Here is a 12,580-nt window from a genome sequence, read left to right on the forward strand (position 1 = left end):
CCAAAGAGTCTGCTTTAGCAGGTGTGCACTGAGAAACTCCAATTTGGGGAGATTTCTTAGGGGATTCTAAGACACAGCTTGAACTTGGAGCGGTCGATGTTGAGATACAGCTTTTCTAGAAAAGATGATGTTTTTCCAGATCTTTTGCTGGTATCACTTTAGGGTCAGTTGCAGAGTAGCAATAGCTCTTCTTCAAGAAGACCTGAGGTCTTCAGGAGCATCTTTACAATTTGCTCTTGCAACCTAGTCTCCATCCAGTGAAGGATCAGCCTGTCAAGGTGGCCTGGACAAGAGTGCGGGCAGGGTAAGGCTGGCAATGCCACTCGCCACCTGACTCTTTGGGTAAATTACCAAATTCCTGTGAACCTCACGTTGCTTGTCCGAACAATGGTAACAATAATATATACTTGGGAGGGCTATTGTGAAGATTAAATGAGAGAATAGGAATAAAATACTGAGTCTGACATTGAGTAGCTACTCACTAAATAGAATATATATAAAACTTATTTGTATATGATTTATCATACGTGTTTTTATATTTTTTTCTCCTTAGAGGCTCAAGCCTACAGAGTTACAAACAGTTTTTTTCTGAACAGAGGTCACATGTTAGCAACTTTTTTTTTTTGCTGCAGATTACAGGAAGTGTCATTCAGAGAGGTGAATGCTATACCTGAAAGAGTGTATGTCTATTTTATTTTATTACTGTTTTTAATTGATGTATAGTTAATTTATAATGCTATGGTAGTTTCTGGTGTATAGAAAAGCAATTCACTTATACATATGTATATATATTCTTTTACAGATTTTTTTCATTATGGTTTATTATACTCAGTATAGTTCTTTATGCTATACCTTATTGTTTATCTATTAATATTTTATGTATAGTAGTGTACATATGCCAAATTCCTAATTTATTCCTATCCCTCCTGCTTTCCCCTTTGATAGTTATAAGTTTTTTTCTACATCTGTGAGTCTGTTTCTGTTTTTAAAATAAAGTCATTTATATCATTTTTTTAATCATATGGTATTTGTCTTTCTCTTTCTGACTTAATTCATTTCGTGTAATCTCTAAATCCACCCATGTTGCAGGAAATGGCATTATTTCATTTTCTTTATGGTTGAGTAATATTCCATTTGTGTGTATACCACATCTTCTTTATCCATTCATCTGTTGATGGACACAGATTGCTTCCATGTCTTGGCTGTTGTAAATAATGCTGCTGTGAACACTGGGGTGCCTGCGTCTTTTAAAATTATAGTTTTTTCAGAAAATATGACCAGGACTGAGATTGCTGGATCATATGATAATTCTATTTTTAGTTTTCTTAAGGAGTTTCCATGCTGTTTTCCATAGTGACTGCACCAACTTACATTCCTACCGACAGTGTAGGAGGAGTCTCTTTTCTGCACACTCTCTCCAGCATTTATTATTTTTAGACATTTTGATGATGGCCATTCTGACTGGTGTGAGGTGATAACCTCACTGTAGTTTTGATTTGCATTTTTCTAATAATTAGTGATGTTGCGCATAAAGAGTATATGTATAAAAGTTGGGCACTTTCTGACTGAAATGAGTAAAAGGAACATGGGGTCCTCCCAATGTCATATTCAAGGCTCCCTCAGTGCTTCTGAGCAGAGGAGTGGCATAAAGGGAGCTGAGATGAAAATTTTAAAAATTAATTAATTTATTTTAATTGGAGGATAATTACTTTACAGTGTTGTGTGGTTTTTGCCATACATCGACATGAATCACCCATGGCTGCATCTGGGTTCTCCCATCCTGAATCCCCCTCAAAACCTCCCTCCCCACCCCATCCCTCTGTGTTGTTCCAGAGCACCAGCTTTGAGTGCCTTGTTTCATGCATTGAACTTGCATTGGTCATCTGTTTTTCACATGGTAATATACATGTTCCAATGTTATTCTCTCATATCATCCCCCCCATCTTCTCCCACAGAGTCCAAAAGTCTGTTCTTTACATCTATGTCTCTTTCGCAGCCTTGCATATAAGATCATCGTTACTGTCTTTCTAAATTCCATATATATGCGTTAATATACTGTATTGGTGTTTCTCTTTCTGACTTACTTCAGTCTGTATAATAGGCTCCAGTTCCATCCACCTCATTAGAACTGACTCAAATGCATTCTCTTTTATAGCTGAGTAATAGCCCATTGTGTATACGTACCATAACTTCCTTATCCATTCATCTGCCGATGGACATCTAGGTTGCTTCCATGTCCTGGCTATTGTAAACAGTGCTGCAATGAACATTGCGGTATATGTGTCTCTTTCAGTTCTGGTTTCCTCGGTGTGCATGCCTAGCAGTGGGATTGCTGGATCGTATGGCAGTCGTTTCCAGTTTTTTAAGGACTCTCCACACTGTTCTCCATAGTGGGTGTACCAGTTTGCATTCCCACCAACAGTGTAAGAGGGTTCGCTTTTCTCCACACACTCTGTAGCATTTATTGTTCGTAGACTTTTTGATGGCAGACATCTTGAAAAAAATATTTAAAAAGCATTTATTTTTTATTTATTTGGCTGCACCAGGTCTTCGTTGTGGCACTCAGGATCTTTAATCTCCATCGTGGCATGTGAGCTCGTAGTTGCAACATGTTGAGATCTAGTTCCCTGACCAGGGATCAAACCCAGGCCTCCTGCACTGGGAGCTCAGAGTCTTAGCCACTGGATCAGCAGGGAAGCCCCGACTTTTGCAGACCTCTTAGTGCAGCCTTGGTGTTAGCTGGAGGCTCTCTGACTCTTCAGAGCTGGATGTGGTTGGAAACATTCAAGATTTCCTGCTGCTCTTGGGGGTTTTCTTTGACTGCTTTACTCTGCTGATTGTTGTTTTCCCCTCTGTCTTGTGAAGCTCCTTTCCTTGCCACAAAACTTTGCCATGTAGCAAATTTTACCTAAGTTTGGGGAAATGGACATGAGTTTATATCATACTCGGGAAACAACTTAAACTCGAATATGAAGCATCTCTAAGACTCCTTTTCCCTGTTTCTCAGTCTCACTGTTCTGTCTCCCCTCCTCATTCTTTTATGCTTAGTTCTTCCAGTTCATTTGAAATGCAGAACAATTTACCTACCTCTTTTTCTACTTTTTCTCTTGCTAATCCTATCTCTCAGGGTTCTGCTGCCCCAAGTGACCTTGCAAGATTTTTTCCTGAACAAAGGGAATTACTTCCTGAATAGAATTGTGGAACTTTCTTTTAAGATGCTAATTTATTTCTCATCCCCATCCAAACCTAATTATTTAAGTAGTGAGATGCTGAACAAATACAGACACAATAATTTAAGTGGTGGTGGTGGTGTTAGGAATGGAGAGAAAAACAGGATCCAAGGGATAGAAATAAGAGCTCACAACAAATTGAGCAGAGAAAGAAAACGGAAGGGAAGGGAAGGATCCGTTTACAGAATGCCAGTATCTCGTGTGATATGACAACCCTATTGATTTTGTCCCAATTTTCCAAGAAAACCAAAGTTCAGAGTATTTAAATAATATGCCCAAAGCCACTCAAACTGTAAATGGAAGATCCAGGATCCAATCCAGGTATGATGGAAACACCTGTATTCTTTGCACTGTAGTCTTTTTTTTTTTTTTAAGTTATTAGGGTGTAGTTGCTTTACAATGTTGTGTTAGTTTCTACTGTACAGCAAAATGAATCAGCCATAACTGTACATATATACCCTCTTTTTTGGATTTCCTTCCCATGTAGGTCACCACAGAGCATCAAGTAGAATTCCCTGTGCTATACAGCAGGTTCTCATTAGTTATCCATTTTATACATAGTATATATGTCCACCCCGATCTCCCAATTCCTCCTACCTCCCACCTTTGGTATATGTATGTTCTCTTCATTCGTGTTTCTATTTCTGCTTTGTAAATAAGGTAGTCCATACTGATTTTTTTCAGATTCCGCATATATGTATTGATACATGATATGACCTACTTCACTATATGTGACACTCTCTAGGTTCATCCATGTCTCTACAAATGACACAATTTTGTTTCTTTTTACAGCTGAGTAATATTCCATTGTATATATGTACCACATCTTCTTTCTTCTGTTGATGGTCATTTAGGTTGCATTGTATTCTTAATCACTTCCTCTTCTACCATAGAGAACTTAAGGTTGGTTCTGAAATGATATTTTGTCTTAAGTGGGCTGCCATGCCCTCCTCCAGGGGATCTTCCCAACCCAGGGATGGAACCTGCATCTCTTAGGTCTCCTATATTGGCAGGTGGGTTCTTTACCACTAGCACCACCTGGGAAGCCTTATGCTAAACTAATTCAGTATAAAATTATTATTATTTTTTTAATAAATTTATTTATTTTAGTTGGGGGCTAATTACTTTACAATATTGTAATAGTTTTTGCCATACGTTGACATGAATCAGCCATGGGTTTACATGTGTTCCCCTTCCTGGACCCCCCACCCACCTCCCTCCCCATCCCATCATCTGGATCATCCCATTGCCCCGGCCCTGAGCCCTTGTCACATGCATCGAACATGGAATGGTGTTCTGTTTCACATACGATAATATACATGTTTCAATGCTATTCTCCCAGAACGTCCCACCCTCACCTTCTCCCTCAGAGTCCATAAAAATGTTCCATGCATCTGTGTCTCTTATTCTGTCTCGCATATAGGGTTATCGTTACCATCTTTCAAATTCCATATATATGCATTAGTATACTGTATTGTTGTTTTTCTTTCTGGCTTACTTCACTCTGTAAATGGGCTCCAGTTTCATCCATCTCAGTAGAACCGATTCAAATGTATTTTTTTTAATGGCTGAGTAATATTCCATTGTGTATATGTACCACAGCTTCCTTATCCATTCGTCTGCTGATGGACATCTAGGTTGCTTCCATGTCCTGGCTATTGTAAACAGTGCTGCGATGAACATTGGGGTACACGCGTCTCTTTCAATTCTGGTTTCCTCGGTGTATATGCCCAGCAGTGGGATTGCTGGGTCATATGGCAGTTCTATTCCCAGTTTTTTAAGGAATCTCCACACTGTTCTCCATAGTGGCTGTACTAGTTTGCATTCCCACCAACAGTGTAAGAGGGTTCCCTTTTCTCCACACCCTCTCCAGCATTTATTGCTTGTAGACTTTTGGATAGCAGCCATTCTGACTGGTGTGAAATGATACCTCATTGTGGTTTTGATTTGCATTTCTCTAATAATGAGTGATGTTGAGCATCTTTTCATGTGTTTGTTAGCCATCTGTATGTCTTCTTTGGAGAAATGTCTGTTTAGTTCTTTGGCCCATTTTTTGATTGGGTCGTTTATTTTTCGAGAATTGAGCTGCAGAAGTTGCTTGTGTATTTTTGATATTAATTGTTTGTCTGTTGCTTCATTTGCTATTATTTTCTCCCATTCTGAAGGCTGTCTTTTCACCTTGTTTATAGTTTCCTTTGTTGTGCAAAAGCTTTTAATTTTAATTAGGTCCCATTTGTTTATTTTTGCTTTTATTTCCAATATTCTGGGAGGTGGGTCATGGAGGATCCTGCTGTGATTTATGTCGGAGAGTGTTTTGCCTATGTTTTCCTCTAGAAGTTTTATTGTTTCTGGTCTTACGTTTAGAACTTTAATCCATTTTGAGTTTATTTTTGTGTACGGTGTTAGGAAGTGTTCTAGTTTCATTCTTTTACAAGTGGTTGACCAGTTTTCCCAGCACCACTTGTTAAAGAGATTGTCTTTTCTCCATTGTATATTCTTGCCTCCTTTGTCGAAGATAAGGTGTTCATATGTGAGTGGGTTTATCTCTGGGCTTTCTATTTTGTTCCATTGATCTATATTTCTATCTTTGTGCCAGTACCATACTGTCTTGATGACTGTGGCTTTGTAGTAGAGCCTGAAGTCAGGCAGGTTGATTCCTCCAGTTCCATTCTTCTTCCTCAAGATTGCTTTGGCTATTCGAGGTTTCTTATATTTCCATACAAATTGTGAGATGATTTGTTCCAGTTCTGTGAAAAATACCATTGGTAGCTTGATAGGGATTGCATTGAATCTGTAGATTGCTTTGGGTAGTATACTCATTTTCACTATATTAATTCTTCCAATCCATGAACACGGTATATTTCTCCATCTGTTTGTGTCCTCTTTGATTTCTTTCATCAGTGTTTTATAGTTTTCTATATATAAGTCTTTTGTTTCTTTAGGTAGATATATTCCTAAATATTTTATTCTTTTTGTTGCAATGGTGAATGGTATTGTTTCCTTAATTTCTCTTTCTGTTTTCTCATTATTGGAGTATAGGAATGCAAGGGATTTCTGTGTGTTAATTTTATATCCTGCAACTTTACTATATTCATTAATCGACTCTAGTAATTTTCTAGTAGAGTCTTTAGGGTTTTCTATGTAGAGGATCATGTCATCTGCAAACAGTGAGAGTTTTACTTCTTCTTTTCCTATCTGTATTCCTTTTATTTCTTTTTCAGCTCTGATTGCTGTGGCCAAAACTTCCAAAACTATGTTGAATAGTAGTGGTGAAAGTGGGCATCCTTGCCTTGTTCCTGACTTTAGGGGAAATGCTTTCAATTTTTCACCATTGAGGATAATGTTTGCTGTGGGTTTGTCATATATAGCTTTTATTATGTTGAGATATGTTCCTTCTATTCCTGCTTTCTGGAGGGTTTTAATCATAAATGGATGCTGAATTTTGTCAAAGGCTTTTTCTGCATCTATTGAGATAACCATATGGTTTTTTTCTTTCAATTTGTTAATGTGGTGTATTACATTGATTGATTTGCGGATGTTAAAAAAACCTTGCATTCCTGGGATAAAGCCCACTTGGTCATGATGTATGATCTTTTTAATATGATGTTGGATTCTGTTTGCTAGAATTTTATTAAGGATTTTTGCATCTATGTTCATCAGTGATATTGGCCTGTAGTTTTCCTTTTTTGTGACATCTTTGTCTGGTTTTGGAATTAGGGTGATGGTGGCCTCATAGAATGAGTTTGGAAGTTTACCATCTTCTGCAATTTTCTGGAAGAGTTTGAGTAGGATAGGTGTTAGCTCTTCTCTAAATTTTTGGTAGAATTCCGCTGTGAAGCCGTCTGGTCCTGGGCTTTTGTTTGCTGGAAGATTTCTGATTACAGTTTCGATTTCCGTGCTTGTGATGGGTCTGTTAAGATCTTCTATTTCTTCCTGGTTCAGTTTTGGAAAGTTATACTTTTCTAAGAATTTGTCCATTTCTTCCAAGTTGTCCATTTTATTGGCATATAGCTGTTGGTAGTAGTCTCTTATGATCCTTTGTATTTCTGTGGAGTCTGTTGTGATCTCTCCATTTTCATTTCTAATTTTGTTGATCTGATTCTTCTCCCTTTGTTTCTTGATGAGTCTGGCTAATGGCTTATCAATTTTGTTTATCTTCTCGAAAAACCAGCTTTTAGTTTTGTTGATTTTTGCTATGGTCTCTTTTGTTTCTTTTGCATTTATTTCTGCCCTAATTTTTAAGATTTCTTTCCTTCTACTGACCCTGGGGTTTTTCATTTCTTCCTTCTCTAGTTGCTTTAGGTGTAGAGTTGGTTGATTTATTTGATTTTTTTCTTGTTTCTTGAGGTACGCCTGTATTGCTATGAACCTTCCCCTTAGTATTGCTTTTACAGTGTCCCATAGGTTTTGGGTTGTTGTGTTTTCATTTTCATTCGTTTCTATGCATAATTTTATTTCTTTTTTGATTTCTTCTGTGATTTGTTGGTTATTCAGAAGCGTGTTGTTTAGCCTCCATATGTTGGAACTTTTAATAGTTTTTTTCCTGTAATTGAGGTCTAATCTTACTGCATTGTGGTCAGAGAAGATGGCTGGGATGATTTCAATTTTTTTGAATTTACCAAGGCTAGATTTATGGCCCAGGATGTGATCTATCCTGGAGAAAGTTCCATGTGCACTTGAGAAAAAGGTAAAATTGATTGTTTTGGGGTGGAAACTCCTGTAAATATCAATTAAATCTAATTTGTCTATTGTATCATTTAAAGTTTGTGTTTCCTTGTTAATTTTCTGTTTAGTTGATCTATCCATATGCGTGAGTGGAGTATTAAAGTCTCCCACTATTATTGTGTTATTGTTAATTTCCCCTTTCATACTTGTTAGTATTTGCCTTATATATTGTGGTGCTCCTATGTTGGGTGCATATATATTTATGATTGTTACGTCTTCTTCTTGAATTGATCCTTTGATCTTTATGTAGTGTCCTTCTTTGTCCCTTTTCACATCCTTTATTTTAAAGACTATTTTATCTGAAATGAGTATTGCGACTCCTGCTTTCTTTTGGTCTCCGTTTGCATGGAATATGTTTTTCCATCCTTTCACTTTCAGCCTGTGTGTGTCTCTAGTTTTGAGGTGGGTCTCTTGTAGACAGCATATATAGGGGTCTTGTTTTTGTATCCATTCAGCAACCCTTTGTCTTTTGGTTGGGGCATTCAACCCATTTACATTTAAGGTAATTATTGATAAGTATGATCCCGTTGCCATTTACTTTGTTGTTTTGGGTTCGTGTTGAAACATCCTTTCTGTGTTTCCTGTTTAGAGAAGATCCTTTAGCATTTGCTGGAGAGCTGGTTTGGTGGTGCTGAATTCCCTCAGCTCTTGCTTGTCTGTAAAGCTTTTGAATTCTCCTTCATATCTGAAAGAGATCCTTGCTGGATACAGTAATCTGGGTTGTAGATTATTCTCTTTCGTTACTTTAAGTATGTCCTGCCATTCCCTTCTAGCCTGAAGGGTTTCTATTGAAAGATCAGCTGTTATCCTTATGGGGATCCCCTTGTGTGTTATTTGTTGTTTTTCCCTTGCTGCTTTTAATATTTGTTCTTTGTGTTTGATCTTTGTTAATTTGATTAATATGTGTCTTGGGGTGTTTCGCCTTGGGTTTATCCTGTTTGGAACTCTCTGGGTTTCTTGGACTTCTGTGACTATTTCTTTCCTCAATTTAGGGAAATTCTCAACTATTATCTCCTCGAGTATTTTTTCATGGCCTTTCCTTTTATCTTCTTCTTCTGGGACTCCTATGATTCGAATGTTGGGGCGTTTCATATTGTCCCAGAGGTCCCGGAGGTTTTCCTCATTTCTTTTGATTCTTTTTTCTTTTTTCCTCTCTGCTTCATTTATTTCCATCATTCTATCTTCTACCTCACTTATCCTATCTTCTGCCTCCGTTATTCTACTGTTGGTTCCCTCCAGAGTGTCTTTTATCTCCTTTATTTCATTATTCATTCTATATTGATTCCTTTTTATTTCTTCTAAGTCCTTGATAAACATTTCTTGCATCTTCTCAATCTTTGTCTCCAGGCTATTTATCTGTAACTCCATTTTGCTTTCAAGATTTTGGATCATTTTTATTATCCTTATTCTAAATTCTTTTTCAGATAGATTCCCTATCTCCTCCTCTTTTATTTGGCTTTGTGGGCATTTCTCATTTTCCTTTACTTGCTGAGTATTTCTCTGCCTTTTCATCTTGTTTAGATTGCTGTGTTAGGCGTGGCCCTTCTGTATTCTGGTAGTATGAAGTTCCTCTTTGTTGGGGAGGTTCCTCACTGCGGTTGGGGTTGGACAGTTGGCTTGTCAAGGCTTCCTGGTTGGGGGAGCTTGTGTCGGTGTTCTGGTGGGTGGAGCTGGATTTCTGCTCTCTAGAGTGCAATGGAGTGACCAGTATTAATTTTTGAGATGTCTATGGATTTGGTGTGCCTCTGGGCAGCCTGTATATTGATGCTCAGGTCTATGTTCCTGCGTTGCTGGAGAATTTGCGTGGTATGTCTTGCTCTGGAACTTATTGTCTCTTGGGTGGAGCTTGGTTTCAGTGAATTTATGGAGGCTATTGGATGGTCTCTTATTAATTAATGTTTCCCCTGGCTTTCAGTCTTATTCTTGCAGTAGCCTGAAGACTTCTCCTTCCAAACAGCCTCAATAATAAAACTTTTAGGTTAATGGTGAAAAGATTCTCCACAGTGAGGGATACCCAGAAAGGTTCACTGAGTTACATGGAGAGATGAGGTGGGGGTGGGGTGGGTTGAGGTGACCAGGAGGGGAAGAGGGGAATTCAAATGTGGAGAGAGCAGTCTAGCCAGTAAGCACTTCCCTCTGTGCTTTCCACAGTTTGGAACCCTCAGAGTGATTCACAGAGATACATAGAGAGGGGGGAGGAAGGTAACAGAGGTGAGCATGAGTAGAAAGGGAGGAATTAAGAGGGGAGAGAGAGATCTGGGCAGTATCCTGTTCCTGAAGTGTTCTCCGGTACCCAGAACACCCTCAGAGATTCACAGAATTGGGTTGAGAAGAGAAGGAGGAGGGTGGGAGATAGAGGTTCCCTGAGGGAGAAGAAAGCATCAATAGGGGGAGAGAGTGATCAGGCCAGTGATCACACTCCTGAGTAAAAATGGGTCCTAAAGATTGGGTTCTTAAATGTACAAAGTTGATATCAAATATGTAAAACAAAGATTAAAAATCTAGAGTAGAGGTTAAACTCTTATAAAGCTTACAATCTAAAAAAAAAAAGAAAAAAGGAAACAGTGTAAAAAGAAAAAAAAACAGTAAAACAGTAAAAAAATGTAGAACAGGAAAAAAACATTAAAAAAAAAAAACACAAAAGGTATAAGATATATGTATGTAGTTTGCTTCAAAAATAGGGTTTTTTTTTTTGCAAGTTAATAGTGGGTTATGAAAATGAAAGTTAAAGGTGTAATAGAGGACTTGAAGAAAAAGGAAAGAAGAGAAAAAAAATTTTTTTTTTTAATTAAAAAAAAAAATTCAAAAAAAAAAAAAATAGTAAAAAATATATATATCCCGGACTTTCTCTGGAGCTGTTGTGAGCAGTGTGGGATCCGCTCAGTTTTAGATAGATCCTTATTCCTGCTTATACTTTTCAAGATCTATAGGTCCTTTTCAATGCAGTCGGTATTAACTACAGGGATCTTAATCTGTTGGCCTGTCCCTTCCAAAGCGCTTCCCTCTGTTTATTTGGCTTCTGTTTGGAGATCTCTTCAGTATCTAATTTCCGCCCTGCAACAAAGCGGTGGAGGTGATCTCTTTAGGTTCGCTTGTTCAATCGTGCTGTGGGGAGGAAGGAACACTGCAATTCTGGCGTGTGTGTGGTAAGCTCGCAGTGTCTCGGCCGCACTGGATTCGCCCCCGCTCACGGCGTGTGTGCTTTCCCCGTCTACCCTGCTCAGGCTTCAGGTTACTCGGCCGGGGAGCGGGCCCTGAGCTGCGTGCACTTCCCAGGTCTAAGCCGCTCAGGTTCAGGCTCCCGGTTACTACACAAAGGCGCAGACTCGGTTTCGCCCGCGGCTTGCGCCGTTCCCGGTCGGAGCTGCCCAGGCGGCCAGGAGTTTGGCGAGGGCGCTCTCCCCTGTTGGGGCGGTGCGGCTTATCACCTCCCTGGTCCCCGCCTCGGTTTACGGGCGCGCCCGGCTCCGGTGTGCTTTGTGTCGGTTCTGGGGAGCTGGTCTCTGGCTGCGACCCTCCCGGTGGCTGTCGACCCTCCGGGATCTCAGGCAGTCTTTGCTTAGAAACTGGGAGCCTGTTTGCAGTTTGGTAGGGGGTGCCCTCTCTGGAGCGGAGTTTGCCCCTTTCCGGCTCTGGCGGGCCCCGCCTGCCCGCTGTGTCCGGCGGGGGATGGGGCGGTCCGCAGCCGGCTAGCTCTCCTCTGGAACCGCTCAGTCCTTTGTTCTGTGAGCGGGCCGGCAGTGCCTTAGAGTTGGGCTTTTCGCGGGATAGTTCTCTCTCTCTCGCTGTCCCACAGTTTAGGTTACTATCTCACGTTAGCTCCCTCAGATTGCCCTCGGGGCACTCTGGCCCGGTCCTTACCCTAGGCAATGCCGCCCGCTCCTCTCCGTTCAGCCCCCACTTGCTGGTGGCGGATGATGCGAGCGTCTGGGGTTCTTTGCTGGGAGTTGCTTTAGGCACGTAATCTGTGGATTTTATTTATTTTTTCCTCCCAGTTACGTTGCCCTCCGAGATAAAAAATCCTCCCCCACACCCGCCGGTGAGAGGGTTTCCTGGTGCTTGGAAATTCCTCCTCTTTTACGACTCCCTCCCCGGGACGGGTCTCCGTCCCTAACTCTTTTGTCTCTCTTTTTATCTTTTATAATTTCTCCTACCTCTTTTGAAGATAATGCGCAGTTTTTGTGGAAGCCTGACGTCCTCAGCCAGCCTTCAGAAGTAGTTTTGTGAAGTTTGGTCAGCGTTCAGATGTTCTTTCGATAAATTTGTGGAGGAGAGAGTGGTCTCCCCGTCCTATTCCTCCGCCATCTTAGCCCCGCCCCTCCTAAAATTATTTTTGATAAAGTTTAGGCTATATCTTATTTTTTAGAAATTTTATTTATTTACTTGTTTTAGGCTGTGCTGGGTCTGCATTGCTGTGTGGTTTTTTTTTCTGGTTGTGGAGAGTAGGGGCTCCTCTCTAGTTGTGGTACGTGGGCTTCTCATTGTGGTGGCTTCTCTTCTTGCAGAGCATGGACTCTAGGGTGCACAGGCTTCCGTAGCTGCGACACATGTGCTCAGTAACTGTGGCACAGAGGCTCCATAGTTGTGGCACACTCCGCAGCAGGTGGGATCCTCCCAGACTGGGG

At 40.2% G+C, this 12,580-nt stretch overlaps 1 protein-coding gene and 1 long non-coding RNA gene across 7 annotated transcripts in view; one reads left to right on the forward strand and one right to left on the reverse strand.

Moving 5' to 3' along the window:
* The window catches only part of SV2B (synaptic vesicle glycoprotein 2B), a 266,204-nt gene that overhangs the window by 75,710 nt on the left and 177,914 nt on the right, over nucleotides 1-12,580 (forward strand). The gene's annotated exons all lie outside the window — the stretch shown is intronic.
* On the reverse strand, nucleotides 1,668-12,277 carry LOC145529802 (uncharacterized). Its single transcript, XR_014071360.1, has 2 exons — nucleotides 12,110-12,277; nucleotides 1,668-2,908 (listed from the first exon to the last, which is right to left on the reverse strand). It is a non-coding gene; the product is annotated as an uncharacterized LOC145529802 (long non-coding RNA).

This window comes from Giraffa tippelskirchi, chromosome 12 (assembly GCF_054371585.1).
Source record: "Giraffa tippelskirchi isolate mGirTip1 chromosome 12, T2T-mGirTip1v1.2.pri, whole genome shotgun sequence".
In the NCBI taxonomy this organism is placed as follows: Eukaryota; Metazoa; Chordata; class Mammalia; order Artiodactyla; family Giraffidae; genus Giraffa; species Giraffa tippelskirchi.